The 13,988-nt window shown below is 40.8% G+C and overlaps 1 protein-coding gene and 1 long non-coding RNA gene across 1 annotated transcript; both read left to right on the forward strand.

Moving 5' to 3' along the window:
- Positions 1-13,988, forward strand: part of LOC115541674 (uncharacterized) — a 49,327-nt gene that overhangs the window by 9,408 nt on the left and 25,931 nt on the right.
- Positions 1,963-3,108, forward strand: LOC115541685 (uncharacterized). The gene is made up of 3 exons (XR_003976417.1): positions 1,963-2,551; positions 2,791-2,919; positions 3,057-3,108. It is a non-coding gene; the product is annotated as an uncharacterized LOC115541685 (long non-coding RNA).

The following is a 13,988-nucleotide window of genomic DNA, read 5'->3' on the forward strand; positions in this document are numbered from 1 at the left end:
TGCCACTAGATTTTAAAAATGCCACTTGCCAAGTTTAAGCACTTCTTTTTGACCAAGAAGGGGGCGTTGATGTTCTGACAATGTTGTTCTGATGTTCTAACAAACCCCACACAGCATCAGGCCCTGAGTGTGTCTGTGAGGCCGTTGTATCACTGCATCTTACCACAAGAGGTCAGGATGTTTGCTGGATAGACTGATCGATCCAGCATACATATAGCTGGCCACTCCCAATAAGTCATAGGGCAGTGGAGGTTTTGAAACCAGTTGAAATGACCATTCACAGACACACCTGGTGGTAAAGTAGGGCCCCTTTGAAGAAAAAGAAAAGTATCTTCTGTCACAGCAAACTACTTGTGTTTTTTTAACTAATGTGAATGATGACGCTACTAATACTAATACCAACACTAATGATAATAACACGTCAGAATTCAATCAATTAAAAAATCGAAAATAGGAAAAGACTTGCCTTCTTTGTTTCAACAAACATTCTGTATGTTGTGGCAACCCGGCTTGGTGAGCGACCCGCCTCCTTCCAATAAGCACACCAACTGGAGCTTACTCGAAGCCAAATTGGCACTTTTATTCATTCATAAATGATAAATCTAACAAAGCAAACCAAAACACTCAGCTTTGGAGGAATCAACAGTCTCTTTCCTCCGGGTGGAATCCCATCACCCACGAGACTGGTCTCTCCGCACACGCGAACCAGGAGAGCCCTGAATGAGTGTGGAAGCATGCTTTTTAAAGCATGCTTCCACACCTGCTCCTCAGGTGCTCCGCATTTCATTAATTGGCCCCAACGTTCTTACTGGCGCCCTCTGTGGAGTATCGGTGGTACACCGCCTCCACAACCTGCCCCCTTGGCCTCCAGGGGCGCTGTGCCAGAGACGGGTTGCCACAATGTACCCCACAAATATCGCAGTGTCTCATACTTATCACAAACTAGCAGTCAAATGTCACATCTCTTTAATTATTGAAATGTACTTCTGCTCAATCAATGTTTATCCTAAGCTTCTGATTAGTTACCTTTCACCAGAAGCTGGTTGGTTAATGTTGGTTCGCAGCTTTATGGCAAACAGAAGAATAGGGGCCTTGGATGGTTTCCTGACTATCAGACAGGAAGAACAGAGTATTGTTTGTTGGCCTTCTTCTACAGGCTTTTACCCAGAACCCCCAAAATGTAACTCTACCACTAACAGCCAGCGGAAACATTTGTGGCTTCTGCACGCTGTCCAACTGGCAATGCACCCCCCCACACACACACACACACACACACACACACATACACACACACACACCGGACACACACGCACACACACACACGCACACACACACACACACACGCACGCACGCACGCACGCACGCACGCACGCACGCACGCACGCACGCACGCACGCACGCACGCACGCACACACACACACACACAACACCTATATAACCATAGACATTTGTATGCATATTAACATATCAACAAGAAAAGACAAAATGTAATGTTGATGCACACACTCAATTGAACAGTATGGGTGACTACATTTTCACACTCAGGATCAAGAATTTACCGCAATGTTTCAGCCTGTAGTTGGTGAGCCACCACAATCTTACGTAATTCCAGTTTCCCACCTTGCCAAAACTGACTTAGTGTAGGGGTTTGGTTCCCTCTTTGGCCCCCAACTCTAAGAATATATTTTTGTGTATATTTCAATTCAAATTAATGTTGTGTTTAATCTAATAATAGATTGAGCCTAAAATCGTCTCAGCCCATGAAAACATGTTCTGACAATCAAACTTCTCCTGGTACACTGAGAGAAACAACCACAACATTTTCCGCAATGTCAGCCGCAAGTTCTTTTTCATCCTTCCACCTTCAGTCTAATGGGCGTCAGAAAGGTATCAAATGTCTTTACTCCTCAACGGATCATCACCATGAAATGGATGTATATATTTCTACGCGATATCTTGGGTAAAGTAATATTTTTATTATTTCTATTTTAAAAATACATGAGTTGTATACGTTGTAGCGTAGGCTACAACATATTTGTTGTTGAACAACAAACTGTGTAATTTGTATGTGGGGTTTTAGCATCACAGGACTTCATATGTTGCATCATGTTCCTGTGTGTTTCTTCATATTCTGAATCTATTTTTCATTCAGGTGCTGTTTTGTCCTTTCAGAACGTACTCTCTAACCCAGTATTGGAGCTGATTGTGAGACCAGGAGAAAACGTTACTCTATACTGTGACTGTAATTCCTCAACTGGTGTTTATATCATTTGGTTCAGAAATTGTTCTCATGAAAATCAGCCAACATTTGTATTGGAAACCGTTGAAGCCAATCCTAAAACGGAAATTCATTACTCATATAAAAGAAAATATTTACATTATAATTTTAAATGGAACATATCTACGAGCTCGTATGATTTACTGATTAACAACATCAGTGAAACTCACCTGGGACTATACTACTGCGGAACTCGAGAAAAACTTCCTCTGGATACAGGATTAATCAAATTTGTCTACACATATGGAAATTCAACCACAAGGATTTTACTTGGTAAGTATGACATTAGTGTTATTTGGATGTTTTTGTTTTTGATGATGGAGAGAACCTATCGATTCGTTTAATATGCCTCATTGATTGATTGATTAATTGGCTGTTCTATTACATTCTAAATGTACGTTTAGTTATCTGTGATGACAATACAGCAGTTGATTGTAAGAAGGTTGTGTTTTTATTTCATTTAGTCTCCGAAAATATATATTTATATATGGAAATTGATGCCTTTCCTGCAGGTGTTGGGGACTCTGCTGCTCCAGACTGTGGACAGTGCTGGATGCTGCTGGTCATTCTATGTCCGTCCTCTGCTCTTCTCCTCTCCCTCCTCTCATCCTTGGTCGTCTACCTCCGCTGCAGAAGGAAAGGTAGCGTATATATCTCTGTTAACTGGCCTCTTCTGCATCTTGAGAACACCTACGCTACATATTGTCTTCCGTAGAAGCAGCAACTGTCTCCCTTTGCTGGTTTGTGGCCTTATGATGACTGTTTGTGTTTCTTTAAGATGAAGACCTCCATGTTGCTCAGACATCACCCAGCAGTAGAGATGTAACATCGATCAGGAACCAGGTAACGTATAGTTCATATACTTAGGTACATTTGTGATGTAATGGTAGAGGACAGTATGGAGTACATTTACAGGTTATGGTTGAGCGCTGTACAAAGATGTTTACTGAAGGCTGAATGAACATCAATGGACCCAATGTTCAGCGATAGTCAGGTGCTATTAGCCGCAGGAAGAGAAGTGCTCTACAAAGTGTACATTATGTTGATGACGTAGGGTTACAGTAGAGTGTACAGTATGTTGATGATGTAATACTATGATGTGTGTTCATGATGTGATGGTTTATCAAAGTGTACATTATGTTGATGACGTAGGTTACAGTAGAGTGTACAGTATGTTGATGATATAATACTATGATGCGTGTTGATGATGTAATGGTTTATCAAAGTGTACATTATGTTGATGACGTAGGTTACAGTAGAGTGTACAGTATGTTGATGATGTAATGGTGTAGCAGAGAGTGAAGTAGGGTAATGATGTATCAGTGGTATTGATGGTTATATGTCTCTCTCAGGATGAAGTTGGCCTGTGTTACGCTACACTGGATATCCCTCTACGTTCTCAGAGACCTAAAAAGAAGAGAGTCCAACCCTCAGAGTTCAGCACCTACTCAGCCATCAATACTAAGAGGATGTGACCATGACCCAGTCTTTAATACCAATACAGGGCTCTACTTCCTCAATATGACCTCATCTTTATGCTGTCAAGGGGAGGAAGAATATATAGTTTAGTTATATGTATATATTATATAGTATAGCTATATCAGTCTCAAGAGAGTGCAAACATGTGATAAAATATAACTTGTTTTGACATATTTTTTAAATACCATACACTGTTTGCATATTGTTTGTCAATAGTATAAATCCAAAAATATGTTTTTTTGCTACGTTTATTTGCTACATTATTAGAAATCGTTTGCTGTTCATAGTTTACTATGTAGTAGGGTTGAGTGAAGGGTAATGTACAAAGGCCTCTGTGTGTATCAGGTTATGATCTTGAACTGGGTAAAGCTATTCTGCGTAGGTTTCAATGTTTGCTTGGCAGTCTCTACTCCTTGTCTTACAAGTAGGATGTTGGCGGCCCCTTTAATACCTAAGAACACATCATTACAAAAAAAAGACAGGTATCATTTTATAATAAGGCTCCATTAATTAACCATCAGTTTACATTAGCTATTGCAGTAATATGAATTAACTCAAAGTTATTTAACAGTTAACTAATCTAGCAATCATTTACTAACTGTGTTCATGTTTACTAATGGTGTTCATGGTAACTGAGGTCTTAATTTATACATTATATAATCTCTAAATATAGTGTTAAAGGAAACGATGAGATTCATTCAACCTGTGTTTTTCAACAAATAATGCAATCACTTGGATGCTAAGAGTGGTTCTAACTATATAAAAAATCATAATGGTCCATTATTGAGCAAGAAGGTAAACCGCAAAGCAGGCTGCAATGTGATCATTTAGGCCCTAAATGATCACATTGCACCCTAATTTTGGGGACGTTCATTGCGGGCGCTTTTGCCCTAAGTTTAAGGGCATAAGCGTGTGTCAATGTACATCCCCGTAGAGAGCTGGAGAGAAGATTTCTGGTTTTGTTCGATGAAAGAAATAGTAGATTAACATTAGCTAAAAGATTTCCATGAAGGAGAACTTAAATTGTAATGACAATAGGGAAATTCCCTGCAAAAACAAGATTTAAACTACTATGCTAATGCAATATAATTATTTATATAACTGCAATCACCTATGGTTATTAATAGTTAATTAATGTTCCCTTATTGTAAAATGCTACCAGAACACTAACCGTGTTCACTACCAGATGGAGATGTACTGAGGCACAGGGACATGACATCGTCACCGTTTTGACCGCCACGATGTCAGGGCCTCTGTGTGTGTCTGAGATTCCTCACAAGCAGCAGACGAAACCTCCTCTTCTTTGATTGTGTTCGTGTGTGTGCTTGAGAGCCGCTTGAGAAACTGACTAACGATGCTTGGTATGAAACTGTTTTTTGCCTGGAAGCCTTGAAGGGAACAGTTATATCATTCATGTTGACATATCTTTAGTTTTCAATGATGAAAATAGCGTGTGGCAATATAATCCTGTCTTAGCCCTAATAAAGTTGTTACATTAGGGCTGTTGTAAAATACAAGAGATCTTCTAATTCAAAGGGTCATTTCTTTAGTCTGCACACCCTAGCTTGAGTAAGTGTGACGGGCGTTTTGACAACGCTTGATGTTGGTGTACGTCTTTTCTTTAACCTTTTTTTTCTCTAAGAACGTATCTCTTGGAGCTCCAAATTCTCCAAGATTTATTTATTTATTTTAAACTTTAAGCCAAGATGACAGTGTTTGCAACTTTGTGATAAAAAATAAGTTTCTATAGACTGAAGCAAAGTGTTTTTTAAGCTACAGGATGCTGTTGTGGTTTTCCGGTCTACTTCTCGTCAATTTATTCTAAGCATGTTCAGGCCATTTCCATTTTATAGGTGCACCAAAGTGGTATATATAGAGCGTGGTGGCGTGACAAGATTATCTTCATTTGGGCTCCTTCGTTATAAACGAATAGTAGCATTTTCCAGGGAGTCTAAAATTACACACTGAAGAAATGAATAGAACACTTGATGATAATGTTTTGAATCTTTTTAATAAGGGTCTAAAATAACCCTTGTGGTTTTCTGCCAAGCAAAACAACGACATTCTGCAAGGGCCCAACTCAGGTTAATCAGTGGAGGTTTAACTAACCTTATACAAACAAAATATAATTGAAGTCATTTCATAAATAAAATAAATGCTCATTCATCATTTCCGCCTGTTCTAAAATGATGCATTGTGTGTCACTTCGTGTATGGCTAGAGCCGTCAAATTTAAGAATCTTAGTAATATTAGTTATTTATACCCCTGTATATAGATTGTTTTTTAATCTTCTGACCACAATCCAACCAACCAATTGCATCACTTCCTGTAAGGCTACAGCTGAAGTTATGCCCTTGAAGCCCTCTGTGGGAGTGTGTTTGGATGATGGCTGGTTTAAGGAGCCCCACCTGGCTGAGTCAGGTTGGACTCTGGGGCTTGGTCAGGCTGCACAACAGGTGTGCATTGAGTTATCAGTGTGCACAGGTGCAAAGGTGCGCGTCAACTCTTAAAGATACTTTATCATCACTCTCAGCTGTGCTTGCAGATATTGTAAATCACAAAGAAATTATTCTGGATAAAAGATGATTCAAATGACTTAAAGGCTTACTGTGATTCTGTTAATTGAACACAAGTAATAAATGCTCCAACTCGCCCAAACCCAAAAAATCTAAATAAGTCTGCCGCCGGCTGCCCGCGGTTCAGTCTACTTCAGATTGATGCGGAAGTGGAAGAACCAGAGACGTCGGAGAACCCGACGCAGTCGTTTGTGATTCATAATATCGTCTGGAGGCGCAGACAGCTTTTGGCCGTGATAATATGTATTATATGATATAGATATCTATGTATTATATGATATCATTTAGATGTAGAGCTCCTTGACAAGTGTTGTACACTTCTTTGTTATTTGGATAACCGTTCTGCTGTTGGTGTTATGGCGCATAACACGTCGGACTCTCGTCTCTGGTATTTCCACAACGAGACTCGCAGTGGGGGTTATCACAGCCATGGTTGGGATGGAATTGGAGGAAAGGAACTTTGGCTTTGACTCCCTGAAGTACATGAACCACGACATGGAGGAGAAAGGGATTGTTCCCCGCGAATGTCTCCCGCTTGAGCCCCGCTTCCCGCTGCCCGCTGCCGAGGGACCCCCGCCTTGGCGCTGCCCGCTGCAGGTGGTAGTGGTGCCTTAGCGCTGCCCGCCGCCATGGCGGTGGTCCCTCGGCAGCGAGGCTCCAGCGGGAGATGACTGCGGTCAAGAATCGCGGGCAACAATTCCTTTCTCCTCCATGTCGTGGTTCAGTCTATTTCAGATTGATTGGAAGAACCAGAGAAGTCGAAGAACCCGACGCAGTCGTTTGAGATTCATAATATCTTCTGGAGGCTCACACAGCTTTTGGCCGGGACAATATATATTATATGATATAGATACAGTGATGTTGCTAGGTACGCGTCCTGCGTCCCTGACGCATTAAAATCTGAAAGGACGCACTAAACTCACTATCCATGCGTCCCGGGGACGCATCTGATTTTCCCCATGAAAAACGATACATTGTGAACATTAAACAACTCGTGTTTAATCACAGTAACTGGCCAAAGAAACCTTCTTGTGAGCAGATCGGACAAGCGCTGTTTCAACCCTCTGCGCATTTACTTGGCGCAGACGTGATCCCCTGTACAAAGTATCGCGACATGCTAATTTAGCCGCTACCAAAACAACTAGCTCGTCACCGCTGATTTCATTTCAACAATTAAAAATACGAACTTCATAGTAAATAAACCCACGTTTCCACTGCTCGATGCTGTGCTCATTCGTGTCGAATGAGCAAATCAAACAGGATTTTTTTGCAATCCTTCTGATTGAATATATGTACATTTATGACAAAATCGTGAGGACTAGGCTTGTGACACACACACACAAAAATGTGGCGCTCGCGCGGTAATAGCTCATTGGCGCCACCTAGTGATCATTATGTGCAAATGCACAGCCTCTCATTAAAATGACTTAGGGGTCATTTGACCCCTCTTGCGGCGCTAGGAGTAAGTAAAAATGCCCGGCGTTTCTAGTGTTAAACATGAACGGTTGAGTACTCCAGCTCTAACCATATCATACCACCATCAAGGAGTTTAACACTATTAATTTAATTTAAGAAATAGAATAATAATAAAAAAGAAACACATTTTTTAAACTGGGGAGTCGACTCGGGACCCATTGAATTTCTCAGGGACCCACCCAACTCGCCACCTGTGGGTCCCGGGGACTCACTACATTGAAAACCTATCAACATCACTGTAGATATCTATGTTTAATATGATATTATTTAGATATAGAGCTCCAGGACTCCCGCCGGAGCAGCCGGAGCGTTGTTGAATATTTACAGAACACGGCCAAAGGCTGTGTGCGCCTCGCCATTGCGATACATCCACTGTAAACAGATCGCATGGTACTGTGGCCGCAAGCTGCTCAGGGCCACACCCCCACCCACCACCTTGACCCATCTCTCTCCTCCTCATTTGCATTAAAGCTACAGACACCGAAACGGGGCGTTTGGGGAAAGCTCAATGTGCGACTGGCTCGTAGTGGCTGTAATTCTGCACCACGGCTGAATTTCGTGAAGTTCGTGAAGCTGCTAAGCTAGTTTCAATACTTAATAAACTAGAGACAGCATTAATTTTGACCATTAACGTTAATGTTGTGGGGTCGGGAACTGGGTAGGTTTAAGGCGACTGGTGATCATCTACAAAAAGGGACATGGATTAGTAACTGCTCTGAGTCTTTGGCATTGGTATGTTGTCACTCTGCGAGCTAGTTGAGGAGCATACTGGTCATCAGTCGTAATTGAAAAGCACTTGACAATTGAAGCATAAGAAAGACTATCAGAGCTTGTGTTGTTTGTTGTTGCATGCTTCTAGAGGCGTTGACCCAGAACCCCAAAATGAAACTCTACCATCAATGTCAGCCAGCGGAAAGAGTTGTGGTGTCTGCACGCCGTCCAACCAGCAATGCTTCCTATAAACAGGCAGAAGCTATACCACCATCAAAAAATACACACACACACACACACACACACACACACACACACACACACACACACACACACACACACACACACACACACACACACACACACACACACACACACACACACGTATGAACAAAAAGTGAAGTGCATGCACACAGACAGATGAATAAGAACAGAAAAAATATTGAGTTCATACCCAAACTCAGTTGAACCACATAGGAGAGATGAAGAAGAGATACAACTAACCATGGACGAAGGGTTCCTGTGAATTTACAAATGCCTTAATTTATTTTAAGAATGTATGACACTTAGGATCCATGTTTTACTGCAATGTGTCAGCCAGTTCATGAGCCACTTATTTATCCCAGGTTTTCACCTTGCCTAAAGTTAGGTTTGATTCCCTATGATGCCGCCAAATGCTATTAATATATGAAAACATGGTTTGTCAGATGGTTGTGGATGAAAAAATGAATTCAATTAATACAAAAAAAAAGGATTTCTGTATCATTGGTTATTAAGAAAACTTAATGCTAGACAAAATATTGTTGAATAATTACCAGACAAAAATGTTAACATGTTTTCTGCCATGCTTTTATTTATATTTGTATTGTAATGTAAAATAAAAGAAGCTTTCTCTATCTTGTTTGATGCCAAATTTCTGTGTGTGCACCCTTGACAATAAAAGGAAAAAAAAAAAAAAAGTTTAATCTAACATGGAAATGTAACAAAACTCAGGTCGTATCACCTCGCCTGATACGCATATAGAAATAACCGCAACATTTTCCATAAGGCCAACCAATCACAAGTCATTTTTAATCCTTCCGCCTTCAGTCAAATGGGTGTGATGAAAGTATCAAATGTCTTCACTCCTCCACAGATCATCATGTTGAGCTGGACGTATGTCTTTCTTCCCGTCATCTTGGGTAAAATATTTACGTTAAAATTTCTATTTCAATAATGCAAGAGTTGTATATGATGTCCTGTGTAAGGTATGATGGGTATTTGTGTTTTAAAATCACATTTATATATCATCATATGTTCCTCCATGTTGCTGCACATTTGATCTTAATAATAATTGAAAGTATTTTTCATTCAGGTGCTGTTGTGTCCAGTCAGGACGTACTCTCTAACCCAGTAGTGGAGCTGACCGTTAGACCAGGACAAAACATTACTCTATACTGTGACTGTAAACTCACAACTAATGAAAATCTTGTTTGGTTCAGGAACTGTTCTCATGAAAATCAGCCAACACTATCTCTGAATTGGAAGGACAGAGATAATGGCATTTTTGAATATGAAGAGAATGGAAGAAACTTTTCCCATTTAAATATGATGTTGAACGCTTCGTCAAACTCATACGACTTACTGATTCAGAACATTACTGATTCTCACCTTGGTCTCTACTACTGTGGAACTGAAGAACTGAACGGGGAAAAAGGAAACAAGAAAGAATCTATCTACACATATGGTAAAATAATCACAAGGATTTTGTTTGGTAAGTTGACTATTTTTGTTGTCAAATTCATTAATATGAATTCAATATATTATCATTTGTCGGGATCTTATGCAAATGTGTTCCAAGTCAAGCACTTTTTAATGATGGGCAGGATGTGCTGATTGGAAGCATTTGTGCCGCTACCATCTCGCCATTACAATTACATTTACAATCCCTACGATCATCCTGCACTTTTAAGATAAAGATCAGAACAATTGTAGAGGCTAGAGAGTGCATTGATTCATTATTGTATTGTTTAATTAATTAAAATGTTCCTCTATTATATCCAATATTAAAATGTAATAATTCATGAAAACTTTAAAATAAATCAGCCAGCATTCTTCAACCAAAGCTTTAGGCCCTTTCCCACGAGGTGACTTACCCACGATAATGAGTTCACCGACGGGGAGGGGGGGGAGCGACCAGGGCTGAGGTCGGCTCTGATGGTTGTTTAGTGTGCGGGGTCTAAGACACGTAAATGTGCTGCCCCCCTTAGGGGTAGGAGGGCAAAGTCTTTTCAAACCAGTTTAGTATTATCGGGCCTGACTGCGTCGTGTAGAGGGGGCTGAGACTGAAATCGGCGATGATGGTGGGAACAGACAACGGGAGGAAACAAATGACCCGATAGCGTAGACCACCACTGATTGTCAAGACCGGTCGTATAGTGTGTACTGCCAAAGTCCTTCCCATCTTTAATAGTCACCTAGTGGGCAGGAGCATTCAGGAGTTATATCCTGAACAATGGTCGAACAAACTTAACTTCTATGAACCAAGATTGTAGAAAGGTAAGAACTAGCACAGCTGAATTTGAACAACATTATGTGTCCTTAGATATCCCTTTAGATGCCGGTGCTGTAGACCCTGCTGCTCCAGGCTGTGGACAGTGCTGGATGCTGCTGGTCATCTGTGTCCCTCCTCCGCTCTCCTCTCTCTGTTCCTCTACTTCCTCTGCAGTCACATGGGTAGGACTTCATGTGCTTTTATTCACTGGAAGTCTTTCTGCACTTCATTTGATTGTGCTCTCTCTTTTATTCTAACTCAGTTTCTGTTTCAGTTTGTGCCGGAAAACACCCTGGCATCTCTCAGGGAACCAGACCTTTAACACTGCAAGATGAGGTATGTGATAGTACACCACTTACATTAAATGATGTTAACACCCTGTTCTATTGAGAAGTGTGCTCAGTAGTTGTACTGTCCTAATGTCACGTTGTGTCTGTCTCTCACACGCAGGATGAAAAATACAGCCGTGTGTTTTATGCTGTGTTGGAAACTCCACAGCACAAAGGATCTCACAGCTTCTTAGCCCGCAGTACGAGTCAGCTTTGAGAGGCGTATTGGTTATGGTTCCTCCCACCACAACACATACAGCCCACTCTCACACTCACGTCACACCCGCATAAAAACAGAAAGTCACACAAACAAACACACACGCATGCACGCACACACATCTTTGTATATATTGAAATGACCTTGTGGTTCTTATCATTTTGATACCTTATTTAGTGAACAGTATTATTGCAATCAATGCACAGCATGTATTTGTATTTCATTGTATACCTAGAGTAACCAGTCTTGTACTTTTATTTGTGAAAGAATTAAAGTCCAAAGAGTATTCAATTTCAGTTTTTTTTAAAGCTCTCCTTCTTAATAAGAGTCAGTAAAAAGAATGGGTTGTTCTTTTAGAGGTACATTACAGAATCGCAATATATATGAATACTGTATGTTCATAAATTAGTGAATAAAACCCTAAGAAGGAAAACATACCCGTTTGACAATTTATTAAAACTTCTCAATCAAGATCATGTTGCTCTGACTACAACATGAGACCAGAGGTTTGCGTTGATCAGGTACAGGATGCTATCGTGGTTTTCCTGTTTGATTCTCATCAGTTTATTGTTAGCGTGTTCAATCCTTTTTTCATTGAGGTGTGGGCAGGCCGAGAACAACCATTGGGTGGTTGGTCGGAGCTCCGCCTTCCTCACATCCTCTTAGTATTGATGTCAGTTCTGAGGGTTGGACTCACAACACTTTAGGTCTCTGTGAAGGTAGAGGCATATCCAGTGTCGTGGAACACAGGCCATCTTCATCTTGAAAGAGACAGTTTGATATTTCTCCATCTGCCTCGGTTCCACATTAAAGAAAGCTGATGCCCCTGCAGGATTCTGTTTTGATGAAGCGATTGTCTGAATTCACTCGTGTCAGTATACGTAGTTATAACTTCTAACCATGGATGGTTCTCACATGTATGAAGTTAAAAAAACAAACACCAGGAAGTTAAGGAGGTTAAAATTAGCAACTGGTAGAAGCGGTTCTTGAACCTGATTTCCTGTGTTTTCTTTCTTGAGTCAGGTGTTGTCTGATCAACTCTGGGCTCTTTAGCGGCTGGAGTTGGTACAGAGTCAAGATATCGAAAAAAGTTGGTGCTAAGTTATTGCTATTTTCATCTTAATCAATCTCTTTTTCTTACACTAGGCCCAAAATATATCAAACAATATCCATATATACATACGTAGGCACTGGCAGAAACATTAAACTTGCATTATGCAACTTTGGAACTACAAGGTTTCTCATGGATAAAATGCGCCCATCCACAAGTTGTGATAAAACATAGGACAAGGGTTTTGAAGCACCTAGGGAATGTGTATCAGTGTTAATTTATTTTATTGTTTACATTTGTTGAATACTTGCAGAATATTCAATTTATTTGCTTTTGGGACTTTGCAACTTTGCAAAAACACAAGCATGCAAACCAATAACAATAGTCAATGTAAGTCAATACAGCTCTAATTCATAATCCTTTGAACCAGATGAAGGATTTTTTGTTATCTTGCTATGATTACTTAAAGCTACATTATGTCATCTTTAAACAGCGTGTAAATTGGGTAACTTAGTTGAAATTCACAAAATTGGAGAAAGTTGTCTCTGCCCCCTCCCTCCTCCCCAGACCCCAAACTCACGCGGGTTGCCATGTTGAGGGCACTGAACAAATATCAGTGCAAGCCGAGCCGAACGCAACAAAGTTTGAGATTAAGACAACGATTCTATTTCAACAACGTCAAGCGATGATGATGTGTATGTTTGCAATAGATTTATTGTTTTCTGTGCTCTACACTATCTCCATCTTTGAATTGCAACTCCAAGAGGAACACGTGTTCTGGCAGGGCTCTGGTCAGTGAGCTTTTTTGAAAAGAGCTCAAGGCTTTCTGGGTCGGGCAGAATCTAAGACAGTCTCAGTTGATATTAGTTGTTGTTTAGCTTGTTCCCATGGTTGCACCTCAGCTGTCGACGCTCCTGGAACCCGGGCCGGATGGAGGCGCTCAAAGTCCCTGATAAGGGCTGGATCGTGTTATCGTCCGGACCGAAATGCTCGTCATGGAGAACTTGGTAACAGAGCGTGATCAACTCTCACGTGCCTTGGGTTGCGAGTGGTGCTTGTGTTTGTGGGTTTGTCTTCTTTTCATCTTTTTTCCCCACAGGCATCTTTGGTTCCTGATTGGACCCAGGAAGTATTGAAGCCACAATCCAGGAAGGTTAATTCTCTCTTTCGCTACATGGGCTATAGTACACGTGCTGGTAGTCGGACTGGACACAGGGATGGCATGAGAGCCAGAACAATAGAATACGATCACCAGAATAACTCAATAAGGCTACGGGCCAAGCACGAATACTTACTCGTTATTTCTATATTACGAAAAAATATTGATTTCTATCAAAA

This window comes from Gadus morhua, chromosome 4 (genome assembly GCF_902167405.1).
Source record: "Gadus morhua chromosome 4, gadMor3.0, whole genome shotgun sequence".
NCBI lineage: Eukaryota > Metazoa > Chordata > Actinopteri > Gadiformes > Gadidae > Gadus > Gadus morhua.